The sequence below is a fragment of the Pseudochaenichthys georgianus genome, chromosome 9 (genome assembly GCF_902827115.2).
Source record: "Pseudochaenichthys georgianus chromosome 9, fPseGeo1.2, whole genome shotgun sequence".
NCBI lineage: Eukaryota > Metazoa > Chordata > Actinopteri > Perciformes > Channichthyidae > Pseudochaenichthys > Pseudochaenichthys georgianus.
The window spans coordinates 30,148,478-30,160,871 of record NC_047511.1 but is presented as its reverse complement, the minus strand read 5'-3'; positions in this window follow the sequence as shown (position 1 = coordinate 30,160,871).

The following is a 12,394-nucleotide window of genomic DNA, read 5'->3' as shown; positions in this document are numbered from 1 at the left end:
TCCTCCAGGGGGACAGCAAGGTCCTTTGTGGAGAAAAAAAAGAGAGACTGTTTATGGCGTCTACAGTGCACTTGCTAACCACACCACTCAGTCTGTCAAATGGTTTGTATAAACATTTCCGTTTGAAAAATGAAAGTTTTGTCACAAAGGTGAACAACTAGTATTTATTAAAAGAATTAACAGTGTTGTAGAGATGTGCAATGGATCATTAACAATTCCAGTAAAAGCTAATGCATCTTTTCAACAGCTTACGAGTGTAACCTTTTGTCCTAAGCTGATGAGCAAGCAAACAAAAAATGATTGTGACACCGCAATAGCTGACATCAAAGAGTTACAATTCATAAAACTGTCACCTGCTTTAGCTCGGGCTCAATAAAAGCTTACAGGAAAGAAATGACCGACTTGTTGGAGCAGGGCCAGACGGTCACATTAAAGCATGCAGTTTAGGCTGATACAAAGAGTAACAGTTTAGAACAACACTACCAGCCCACACATAGATACACATGCTCTGCTGCAGACACGTACACATGGCAATGCAACAGCCCGGGACATGCTTGGATGCTTTCACAAGCACTGCGTCCCATTCCAAATATGCAAACAGAGGCAGAAGTAGATAGTGAGCCAGCAGTTACCGTACCAGAGGAAGACAAGTGGGGCAGCCTTAGCATCCAAACTCACAAAGCTACAACGCCTAGAGTAAGCACACAAGTACCGACAGTACACATACACATTTCCACACATACTCACACTTTCTAAGCCATCCTCCGAAGGCTTATACGGCAGCAAATTACCATATTCAACCTGCTCATCTCCCTGTTCTCATTAGCAGATAAACGATATGCCTATATTTAAAGCACTATCACACATTAATGTCATCAGGAAATGTGTGTGCGTACCACACAAGTGCACTGACACACACACACACACACACACACACACACACACACACACACACACACACACACACACACCATCGTTTACAGTAGTGAGTGTGTGCATCTTAACTCCACAGGATCATCCTCCATCCATCCTCTTCCTGTTGTGTGTCCTTGCGCTGCGCTTGGTGTGTGTGTGTGTGTGTGTGTGTGTGTGTGTGTGTGTGTGTGTGTGTGTGTGTGTGTGTGTGTGTGTGTGTGTGTGTGTGTGTGTGTGTGTGTGTGTGTGTGTGTGTGTGTGTGTGTGTGTGTGTGTGTGTGTGTGTGTGTGTGTGTGTGTGTGTGTGTGTGTGTGTCTGCGTGTGTGTATGGAGATCCCTGGTGATGTGGAGCCAGCTCAGTGAGCTGACAGTGGGGGGGGGGGGGCAACACTAGCGCTGGCGATTAGCATGAGCTTCCATAGGGTGCCGCAGAGGCTGCTGGGAGATTCCATCTCAGGCATGGACCTGTCTCTTCATCGGAAAGTGACAACCCCCCGTGGCACGACGCGCTCAGCTAGACAACTCCGACAAGCGGCTGTATCGGAATCTCCGAAGCAGATACGTTTTCCTACCTTCATCCGCTCTTCTTCCTCCACATCATCCCCATAATCAACATAATCACAATCTTCTTCTGCATCCTGACCATTAATTGCCATATCTTCATTACTCTCTTGATTGCTTCATCGGCAGATATTACAGCAGTACCATTATCATCAGTGTTAATGCTGCTGCTCGCCATACAGATGTTATCAGCCTGACAGTAAACACAATAAGTGGTGTTCAGCCTCATTAGCTCTCTCATAGCAATTCTCTTAATGGAATAAAAGCTAGCCTTCTCATGGGCTCCAACAGTAGATAGTAACCTTATGATTCAACAAAGTCAGTGCTCGTGCTCATAAGCGCTTTATTTGATCAGCGATGACAACTACCCCGAGGAACACAGATGTCTTTCTTGTCTCTGTCTGAATGCACTCACGACTGACAGGTGAGGGTTGATGTAAAGCTTGTTCAGAGATACATTTGACTGGTCTTATGTATTCAGGTCGGTTGATACAGAGGCATTCACATCTGAATGCTTTGACCACTAGAGTACACAGTGTGTTGGCCCCTAAAGGTCCAAGCGCTGTGAACCTCTGTGAACCCCCTCCTCTTGTCTCCGCTCTTCTCTCTTCATCCGTCCAGCCTGTCAACTAGACCGTCAACAAGTATGCAGGGTGGCCTGCCATAAGCTATTTCATTGGGATGCTTTTCTAAGCACTATAGCTGATGGCTGGTGCGATACAGTCTCAAGTTAATGCCAATCCTTTTGTATGACGTTAGTCATCACTAATGACTCAACATTGAAATTAGAATCCATGTGGATAATAAAGCTCTCCACAGATTCCCTCCTGTATCAAAGTTGATATCTGTGTAATATTTGTTTTGTATAGCTTTTCATGCCTTTCATACTGAACACATACTACCTTTTATATGACTTAACTTTTATGATGTTCCACAACAAACGAATATCGAAAGTTGTTCAACCGGAGAACATAAAACTTTATTCAAAAAACTGGTAATGAATATGAAAAATAGGTGGTATGAATCAAATTGTAGCACAGTCTGGTAATGTGTAAGGCCCACTGACACATGTATGCGTTAATGGTCAATACAAGCAAAGTTGACTTTACTTCGATTAGTCAAGTCATCATTTAACTAGCCGAGGTATCATGACATTTCAAATCAATGCCAACTATAAATGATTCAGAGTGTTAAACATCCAGCAGTAGAAGAGCAGGATGCATGCAAGAATGACATGGATGACATAATCATGTTAATCTCTCTTTAACTTCTATTCTGTTTGATATCTGTAGTGAAGTTTCTCTCTTTTCTGGGCTCTCCTCAGGGCCTTCTGCTCATCTGGGGCTTTGCTCTTTGATTATGTCTTTGTTTTTCCTCATGCTATGTCTCACACTCTTAAGCTTTCCTTCAGGTGTAACCACGCTATGATCACCAGTGGAATGAGAGGTATGCACATGGGCTCTAATGCCTAGAAAAATATACTGCAATGTCTATTTGGAAGGTGAATTTTTTTATTGCATTATTTAAGGTGCTTTAGTTTGCTCTTTTATTGCTTTTAATGTTTCATACTTTGAGAGGATGACCAGCGTTTCCTCAGGTTGAGACTTCCCATAATGCGTTTATAATGGGCCTTACCAAGTACTGTAGATGCAGTTTTATTCAACAAAAATACTATATATTATGCTTGATATATAAAGATATATTCATATGTTATGCATAAGCAGTGTGGTCTGCCACATTGAAATACATATTTTTTATTGTCAAATGTCATTAAAGGTGGGGTAGGTAAGTTTGAGAAACCGGCTCGAGATACACTTTTTGTTATATTCCATGGAATGCTCTTAACATCCCGATAGCAATGAATATCTTAAGTGCTTTGACAAAAAATCCATACAAAAATGTAATCTGTGGAAGCCGTGGTACTGTAAAAACCACGACCAATCATCTGAGCCGGCCTGGCTAAAGTAACTGGATGGCCTACCTGCCTGTCAGCCTTCCATCTGTGCACAAACTTATCTCGTGCACTCATTGGTCATGTGCGCGTTCGTGTGTGTTGGAGGAGGGGCTCTGTAAGGAAGTGGCAGATTTGTTACGGTTGTGTATTTTCAAATTCTAGCGCACTCGAGCCGGTTTCTCCAAAATTAACTACCCCACCTTTAATTCTTTTATAAAATGCAATTCAAATGACACATCTAAGCATACATTTCAATTAAATAATTGAGTCGTTCATATTGTATTAGCATTGGTAATGGACCCCTTGCATTCAAAGACAAGATTACTCTGCCTATAGGGGACAATTGTTTTTAATACAATTAGAATCTGAAGCAAATTCCAGCCATTTCACTTGTTTTTTATATAAAATGAGCATCCTATAAACTTGTCGTTTGACTGAAGGGTTACTTCATGCTATGTTTCTGCCTCATTAATATTGATTCCCAGTGGGATGGATGTGTGTTTCTCCGTCTGTAGTGCACATTTCAAACTCCGAACTGCACACACACAGAACATTCTGACAGGCCCTCAATTTCTTTTTTTCAAAATCACGAGTTAAAATTTGGGTGTTTAAAACATTTATGACTGATTAGCAGATAACTTATCCCTTTTAAAGCCTTTCATGTATAAATCATGTGTATTTTGATTTGAAGGGGCCGCTTCTGCGTTATTGATGAGACGCTCGACTCTAATCAATTAGTAATTGGAGCACAGCTTTTAAATAATGCATTTATTAGGCCTTGTGATGTGTTTAATGGCAGCCCCTCGCAGTGCAAATACGTCTGAAGTGCCCTAATGAGTCTTTTATGGGCCAGCCCGGGGAGAATGGCTCATCTCACTCCGTGACATTGCTCCACAATATGCCTTGTTTACACTGAATTGACGAGTCAGAAAACCAATGCATAAAAGTTCTTACAAATTGTTACCATATTTATTATGCTTATTACCATGAGCCCTATGGAAAGAGCATTTGTTCATGGTTTTGTTTCGTCTCATCAGTTTGTTATCTGTGTGTCTCCCAACTTGCCAATTAGTAGCCTCATGCAATAATCAGCAGCATGTATCTGCACAAAGAAAGCTGAGACCATTACAAAACTGTTCCGCTGAACTTTGACAGTTTAATGTCGCCACAACAAATCATTCAAGTCTTTTAGATACCATGGAAATTCCTCATGAGATAATGATCTGGTAAAGCAGCACCTGTGTGGAAGAAGCACACCACCTGCCTGAGGACAAACCCCTGGTGAAGGCCTGAGCTGTTTAGCCAAAGTCTATATCACCAGCCAGGTTATGCACACCATCCATCATCGTCAGCCTGACTGTGTTTGTGGTCTGTCAGCAGCGTGTGTTTGTGTGCACATGCTTGGAGCGTGTGTGTGTGTGTGGGAGAGCTGAGTATTGTTGGAGAGCTGTTGCTCTCCTGGCAGGGGTGGGTTTTAATTGGAACACCCAGTGAGTGGTATGAGTGCCGGTGTCACGTTGAAAACTCTACAGACAGGCCCACACTGATTCTCTCATACGGGGAACTACTGTCTCCTGAGGGGCTGCAGATTATAAAGGCATTCACAACTTTAAATACCCATGCATCACATTCCCTTACTGACTGCATGTGTGTTTGTGTGTGTGTCACATACAACTGTATTTATGTACCTACCTGCCCGCTGCATGTTCTGTCTTTCCACCTTAAGGATCTGTCAAATATATTCTATGCCTATATTGATATGACAACTAGGCTGTTTAAACATTAGCGTATTGTTATTTTGACTTGAGATCACAATCAGCATGCAGATGGGTGACAGTAGACACACTGGCTGCTGAGTGTAAGTCTTGTGTCAATAATGCATGCATATGAATATGTTACCACAACAAATCATGTGGCTGTTGCACTGGGGGTTTTATCCTGACGTTGCACATATGTGTATGTGTAGGTATGTTAGAGGGATTCTTTGTTGCCACAAATATCATTTATCAAATGTAATCTATCCTTATCGTCCTCGTCCCTGTCTAAATACCTGGTAGTTTTCTCCTTCCCATCTTCCTCTGCTCTAATACTTTGAGCTGTGTACTTCTGAGTCATATTTATCCACCATTATTACAATTCCCTTGCAGTGAGTCTGTTACTTGATTCTGTTTTTCTCTGCGTCTCATTTGAATTCAACTCGCAGCTCCCCACTCTCTTCCACACAATTTATATACACATGCAGCCCTGCATGCATTCACACACACACACACACACACACACACACACACACACACACACACACACACACACACACACACACACACACACACACACACACACACACACACACACACACACACACACACACACACACACACACACACAGTAATATACAACATCAGCCCTCCCCACGAGAACAACCAAATACACACACACGCGCGCGCTCGATGTTTCAGCGGGAGTGGTGCCTGACAGGAACAAGTGACAGCTCCCTAATTACCTCCTCACTGTAGACGCTGACGCTGCCTGAGACGCACTGCTCATTTTCCTCTTTCCTCCTCTTTTCCTTCCCCCCCTCCCTCCTCTCTCTCTCCCTCCCTCTCTCTCTCTCACTCACCCACCCACCCACCCACCCTTATATTCCCTTTCTTCCTACCCACCTCCTCTCCTATCTCCCCTGTGGTGAATTATGCATGTCCAGGAACTCCCAATCTGCATTCACACCAGCCCTGCCGAGGCCAACCACCTATATGTTCCCTTCGTCCGTCCTTCTCTTTTCTCTTCCTACACATTTCCACTCACTTATCTTGCGTGCTGTGGAGAATGACACTCCTATCTGATAATATAGTCATAATAAATGGAGAATGTATTAAGGTATGGCGGTCCTCGATCAATAAACACTTTAGAAGTTGTGCTTGTGGCTGTGGTGAAGGGGAAAGGCTAAGGGCATCGTGCTCAGAATTAGCCCTCCTCATTGCAGGCCACTGGGACCGCTTTTTCCCAAAGGTGTCTACATTTGAAGGAGGGTGAGGGCCCGGGGAAGCAGCCTGGGATCTCATGAGAATGATAACATTCACCCTGGAGTCCCACCACACAACAGTGGCCCCTGTTCCCCCGCACCAAGCCTCTACCCCACCCTGGGTGTCAGCTCAAAGGCCCAGATTGCATTTCCAGTTGATGCCTGCTGGCCCCACAGGCATGTTTTGTTCTAATAGAAAATGGAACCCTCTCATTCCCCCCCTCGTCCCCCCCTCGCAGTGTGATTGTCCACTGGGAAGCCAGTGCACAAACACCAATGCTATCTAATCATGAGACGGGGAATAGGAAGGAAAAGCTAGGATAAGAAGTAAGGTGGGGAGAGGAGGATATGGGTGGTGGAGGAAGAGAGCAATAGAAAGACAGGAGGAGGGAGAAGGAGCGTTGACATCGGGAAATAAAAAGAGAGTCAGAGGGCAGGAGAGTCAGCGTGAAAAGGAGAGAAACTATCCTAGGAGAGAAGAGGAGGCAAGATAGTACGCAGAGGGAATAGAGAGGAAGCACACAAAGCGGGGTGAGGGGTGTGTTGGTGGCATGTAGGCAGCTGATAGAGTGTCACTGACAGGCGTCACTCAAGGGAGAGAGTCGCCAGGGTGCTGCTCAGATGAGCCACTGCCAACAATGCAGCTCCTCCTCTGCACAGAGCTGCCACACACAGGCTTTAGTCACCATATTGTCATAAAACAGTGATGGGCTGACGTGCTCTCTCTGTAATCTGGACCGGACCTCTGGATGCTTCCCACTGAAATGACTGTAATCCATGCATCCAGAAAAACAGCATATCCCTTTATGTTGCATTAACCATGCTGTGGTTTAAGCCTTGCAAACTAAATACTCTTTACAAATAGTATAGAAACATCATTAGTGATGTGTATTAGATAGCTATGGAGGTCACCTTTGGGGGTCTTTGTAAACAATTTAGTTAGCAACAGATGTGTCCTGCTTTTGTAAGCCATTGGCAGATTACACAGTCCTGTGACTGCTTGGATAATCATATAGCATCACAAATGTGTTTTTTAAGCAAACAGTATTTAACACAAGTCTTATGATACTTAAATGCAGCTTCTCTCCTTCATTTTGTATCAGGTTCTTTGAGTTCAGGGCTAATAGCTATTCTTGTAGTGTAAAATGTGTCCTTTTGAAATGAAAATAAGCAGCAGCACTGATTTACTACTGAAGTGAAGTTTAACAGCAATTTAGTAGTTTTGAAAAGCTTTTTTTAGTGATCAAGAGGGATGACTGCTTTTCCTCTTTGAAAGTTATTAACTCTGCCAAGTAGCACAACAGCACACTTAGTCCAACACCGGTGTTGTTGCTGGCTCCAGTGAAAGCTGTGACTCATAAAGGTTGCCTTATAATTCCTACACTGCCAGCAGAGTCTTACTTTACCCTTTTTGAGTTTTAGTCAGACCAATTATTTAACAGTTTATTCAAGCAGTTTATTTATCTTGCTCCAAATTAAAGCAGACAGCATTTGCGAAAAGCAACACCTACTGTCAGCTGTGAACATCTGCAAAAAATCGGTATCACTAACTACGATAGACACCTAGACCAGAAGTAAATGAATATTTAAGTCATACATCATTTCTACATTATCGTTACAACCAGCTGAAAGCTAAAGAAGTTTGCAAATCTTCCTTCCTAATTAATATGAAGTAGCATTTCTGTGTTGTGAGTAATATCTGTGAACAAGGCTTAATGCCCAACTTTTTAAAGCATCTTAAGTAAACACAAATACAGTTACGTTTAGTTTAGATGTATTTAGTGAAAGTGACATAATATATAGTATACAATTATATGAAGATAAAGCATGAAGTTAGGCGTTAAAAAAAATACAAAGGTATTATATATACAAAGTTTATTGTGGCAGTGACCAGTGATGAGGGAAGTATTTAATTGTCTTATTTGATTATTGTAACTGTTGATTCATGGGAAATAAGCATAGATGGAGGTGATCAAGATACAGATTACTATAACCTTTTCGTTTTTTGTTTATTAAAATGCCATATTAGTCATCTGGCATGTCATATTTTATTAGTTCATCATATAGCTCAAAAGAAACCTTGAACACATATTTTTTTCCAAGTTCTTTAATTATGAGAAATGCATGGTCAATAATTGTTTGGCCAATTCAAGCAGCCCGCAAAAATGCTATGAACACAGTGGATACATTTAGACGTGCCTGAATGACCAGCAGAGGGGCCACCACTCTGTGAGACACCGGCTCCTCAGTCGGTCTGCCTCCAGAAAGGAGAGCTCATTTCAGAGTTTGTACTTAAGGGCTATCGAGTTCCTGCAGGATGACTGTTCATCTGCGAGGGAGAGGAGAAGGACAGCGGAGGGGAGGGTCAGGAAGAAGCAAGCCGTGCGGCTGTAATGGCTTTTCAGGGTAAATTAAGACACAGGGAGCTGTTTGGGTTTGCCTTTGCGGAGGGGTGACCCTTATTCCCACAGGTCGCCCGTGCCTCCTCACCATCTCCCAGTCGTCACAATAGTTTCTCCTCCCAATCAGCTTCAGAGCACCGTTTATCTGACTGCCACTGCCCATGATTTATTACCCCAGTCCCTGCCACTGGGGCTGAGTGTCATCAGGCCTCTGCCACTCTTGCAGAGTCACTACATGTCACCCGGACCTCTTGTTGGGCTGCAGCTGTCTGCGGCGGGCTAACCTTTTGGAGCAAGGCAAAGCAACATATGGAGGTAATGGTTCGGCAGGATCCGTCACTGTCAATTTTATTTGATTGTAACAGACTTGTACAGTTACATGCTTCCATGTAACTGTGTCCCCCCAACACAAACACACACACACACACACACACACACACACACACACACACACACACACACACACACACACACACACACACACACACACACAGCTTCAGTCTGTACAGCTTGTTTATAGGCCAGCGGGGTATAGACGCAGATCCTGCTGAGGTATGTTTAGTCTATTTCTATTTGGAGACGCTCCCTCCTCGTTTTTCTCTTTCTCCCTCTTTCTTGTGGTGGGTCTTGAAAACATGTTACGATCCTGTTGTCCATTCATGTTGCTGGCGGTGCATCATCGTGGGTAATAACCACTTACGTAAACACACTGATTGCTCTTGCTCTTAGATCCTCATGAATGTTCATCAATTATTTTTATGATAAACACTCAACAAACATTGAATATCATGCTGCTTTAGTTTCAGTTGTTGATATGTACGCTGAGGTGATGAGAAGTAAGAATAGGTTGTATAGTGATAGATGAGGGTAAAGTGTTTACCTAATTATAACGCTGACATGGGAACCTCATCTGGATTGTCCATTCTTCTGATTGGAAATGAAATGAGGTTAGATCCAGACCTGCATTTTGCATTTTGCAAAAGTTGCAACCACTTGTGCTAATGTGCCCTATTCATCTGCGCAGTTCAGCCTTTTTTTATCGTGCTGGAACAAATTCTGCTGTGATGCCTGAAATTGCAGCATGAGAAAATGACAGTGCATGGGGAGGGAGAGTGGGGGGGGTGAGTGAGGACTTAAGCACGGGTGAAGAAACGTTACGCTGTTGCTAATTACTGCCTCATTAGCGGCAGTGCTTAGCCATGTGGACAATAGCAGCAGAACAGCTGATAAAAACACATGCAGAGGCTACAGTTGAAAGAACAGCGCTGTGTTTTATGTCTTCATTGGCTCTCTGTACATTTTAGCGTAGCGTCGTCCAAAGCACTGGGGATGGAGTTGGTAATTAAAGCAGTTAGTATGGTGTGATGACGGATATTCAGGTTTTTTTTGGTGTACAAGTCAAATCAGTGCTCTTTGGTGGAAAGAAATGCCAACAGCAGCCTATCACACACCTTCATCCCCACACCTACACCTTCTGCCTCCACCCTCTCCTCCCTCCCAACCTCCAGGCGTCCAGATGTTGCTGTCACCCCTGTTCTGCGGAGGCGCTGCAGTGTGGAACTGCCTGAAGTGATGACAATAAACACCTCCGCCATAACCTGGGCCTCTGCATTTGCATATTTGCCAGCTTTAATTTGAGGGGGAAGTATGCAAATGTATGCAAAATGAAATCCATCTCCTAATGACATGAGACGATTAAACAATTTCTATGCTTAAATATTCTGTTTAATGAAATCAAACGGGCCCACGCGCCGCGACAAATTTGCAGAGGCATGGGCAAAATTAAAGGATATCACAAAAAAGGAGAAGTAGGGAGCGAGGGGAGGAGAAGGAGGAGGGAAATGCCTGTGGTTGGCGTGCATGACAGCTTTTTAAAGTGTCCCTCACAAGAAAATCAGTAAGCTCCTGAATTCAAATAAGATTTCTATAACAATTATACAATCTGTCAGTTTCCCCCTTTTCATACACCCACTTTCTCAGTTGAAAGAACAGCGGGTGATGAGGTGCAAAATATACTTCTAAAATAATACATATAAGTATTTTTTAGCTATTCCAAAAAGTGTTTTCTTGCAGATGGAAGCGTTGCATTAAACCAATGTTTAGAAAGCTGATTTCCATTTTACTCTCATTCTCTTAGCTCGGAAATAATGTTACCTTTGTTAATACACAGTTTTACCAAAAGGAAAATAAAATGATTTCCTTGTCCGTGTCAGCGCCTATGGACATGATCACCCAGGAACAGAATCCATAACGAAGGAGACAGCACTGTGATTAAAGTTGGAAACAGAAGGAGAGGGAGAGAGTAATGTAATATGTGACTGCTTAATTGTGGCTTTGCAGGGAGCTGGTGACAAATGGCCTTTCCACAGAGCTGTTCAAGCCATGAGCTGCGCATTAATATAAAGGGGGTTATTATTATGTTTTAGCTTCAGACCTGATTAATCACATGGATTTACTTACAGCTCAACACTTTATATAGGGAGCAGTGCTGTTGTTAGGCAGCCATCGAGCTCATGATAAATAATGCTTACCTGCTTTGAATTGCAAATGCAGGACAAAATACACTGTACATGGTCCAATCAGAAAGACGTTATCAGTCCCAGAGCGGGGAAGTGTACAGCAAAGGGTACAACAAGTTACTAGACTTGTATATCAATAAAGGGGCAAAATAATATAAATACATATGAATGGAAACAAAATAAGTAACAGCGTTAAAAAGAAAGATAGTAAATATATACAACTGTTGAAGTCGCAATATTAGTAGTAATAACTAGTAGTAATAACTTATAATTATATAAAATAAAAAACAATTAATACATTCTAGAAAAAGTTATTAATGCACATAACAGTGATCTCTAACTATGGTGAACAAGTCTGAGATAGCTAAGTGGGAGGCAGTACCAATAAAAACTCATTGTAAATCTCTCGTATAAATTCAAGAAATAATAAAATACTAGTATGAATACAAACATAAATTGTTAAATACTAGTATGAATAAACAAATGCAAAATAATAAATACAAAAATAAATTGTAAAATATTTTAATTAGGTTAGTCTGCCAGATGGATGTGATTCCTAGAAAACCCAGAGCTATGAGCACGACTGTCAAACTGAAAATAAGGCTGCCTATACCGAATATGACCTCTTATTTGCAGGATGCACATCCTCCAGTGATTATTGCAGCAGGAGGAGTAAATGAGAGGGAGGATGGTGGCGGTGTACAGGAGTGCTGGACTGGATGACAGCTGATTGGTTAGGCTCAGTTAACCTCGGCGTAGCCAAAGAGCAGCGAAGGCCTCGGTCGCACCCAGAGGCTGGGAGGGATTTCTTCAGCCTGATGCTTTGTTGCCTCCTAATCCGGTTGGCTTATATATTATCCCTGCCTTCCCTCCGACAGCAGGCTAATAGAGGAAAGGAGCCGGAGCTCTCCTCACGGCACGCTTCTCTCTCCAAACAGCTAGAAGAGAGTGCTGTGTGTGTGTGTAAACTGTTGATTACCGCTAGTACAGATGTTAAAGTGGACACGGACTGTGAGATAGAGA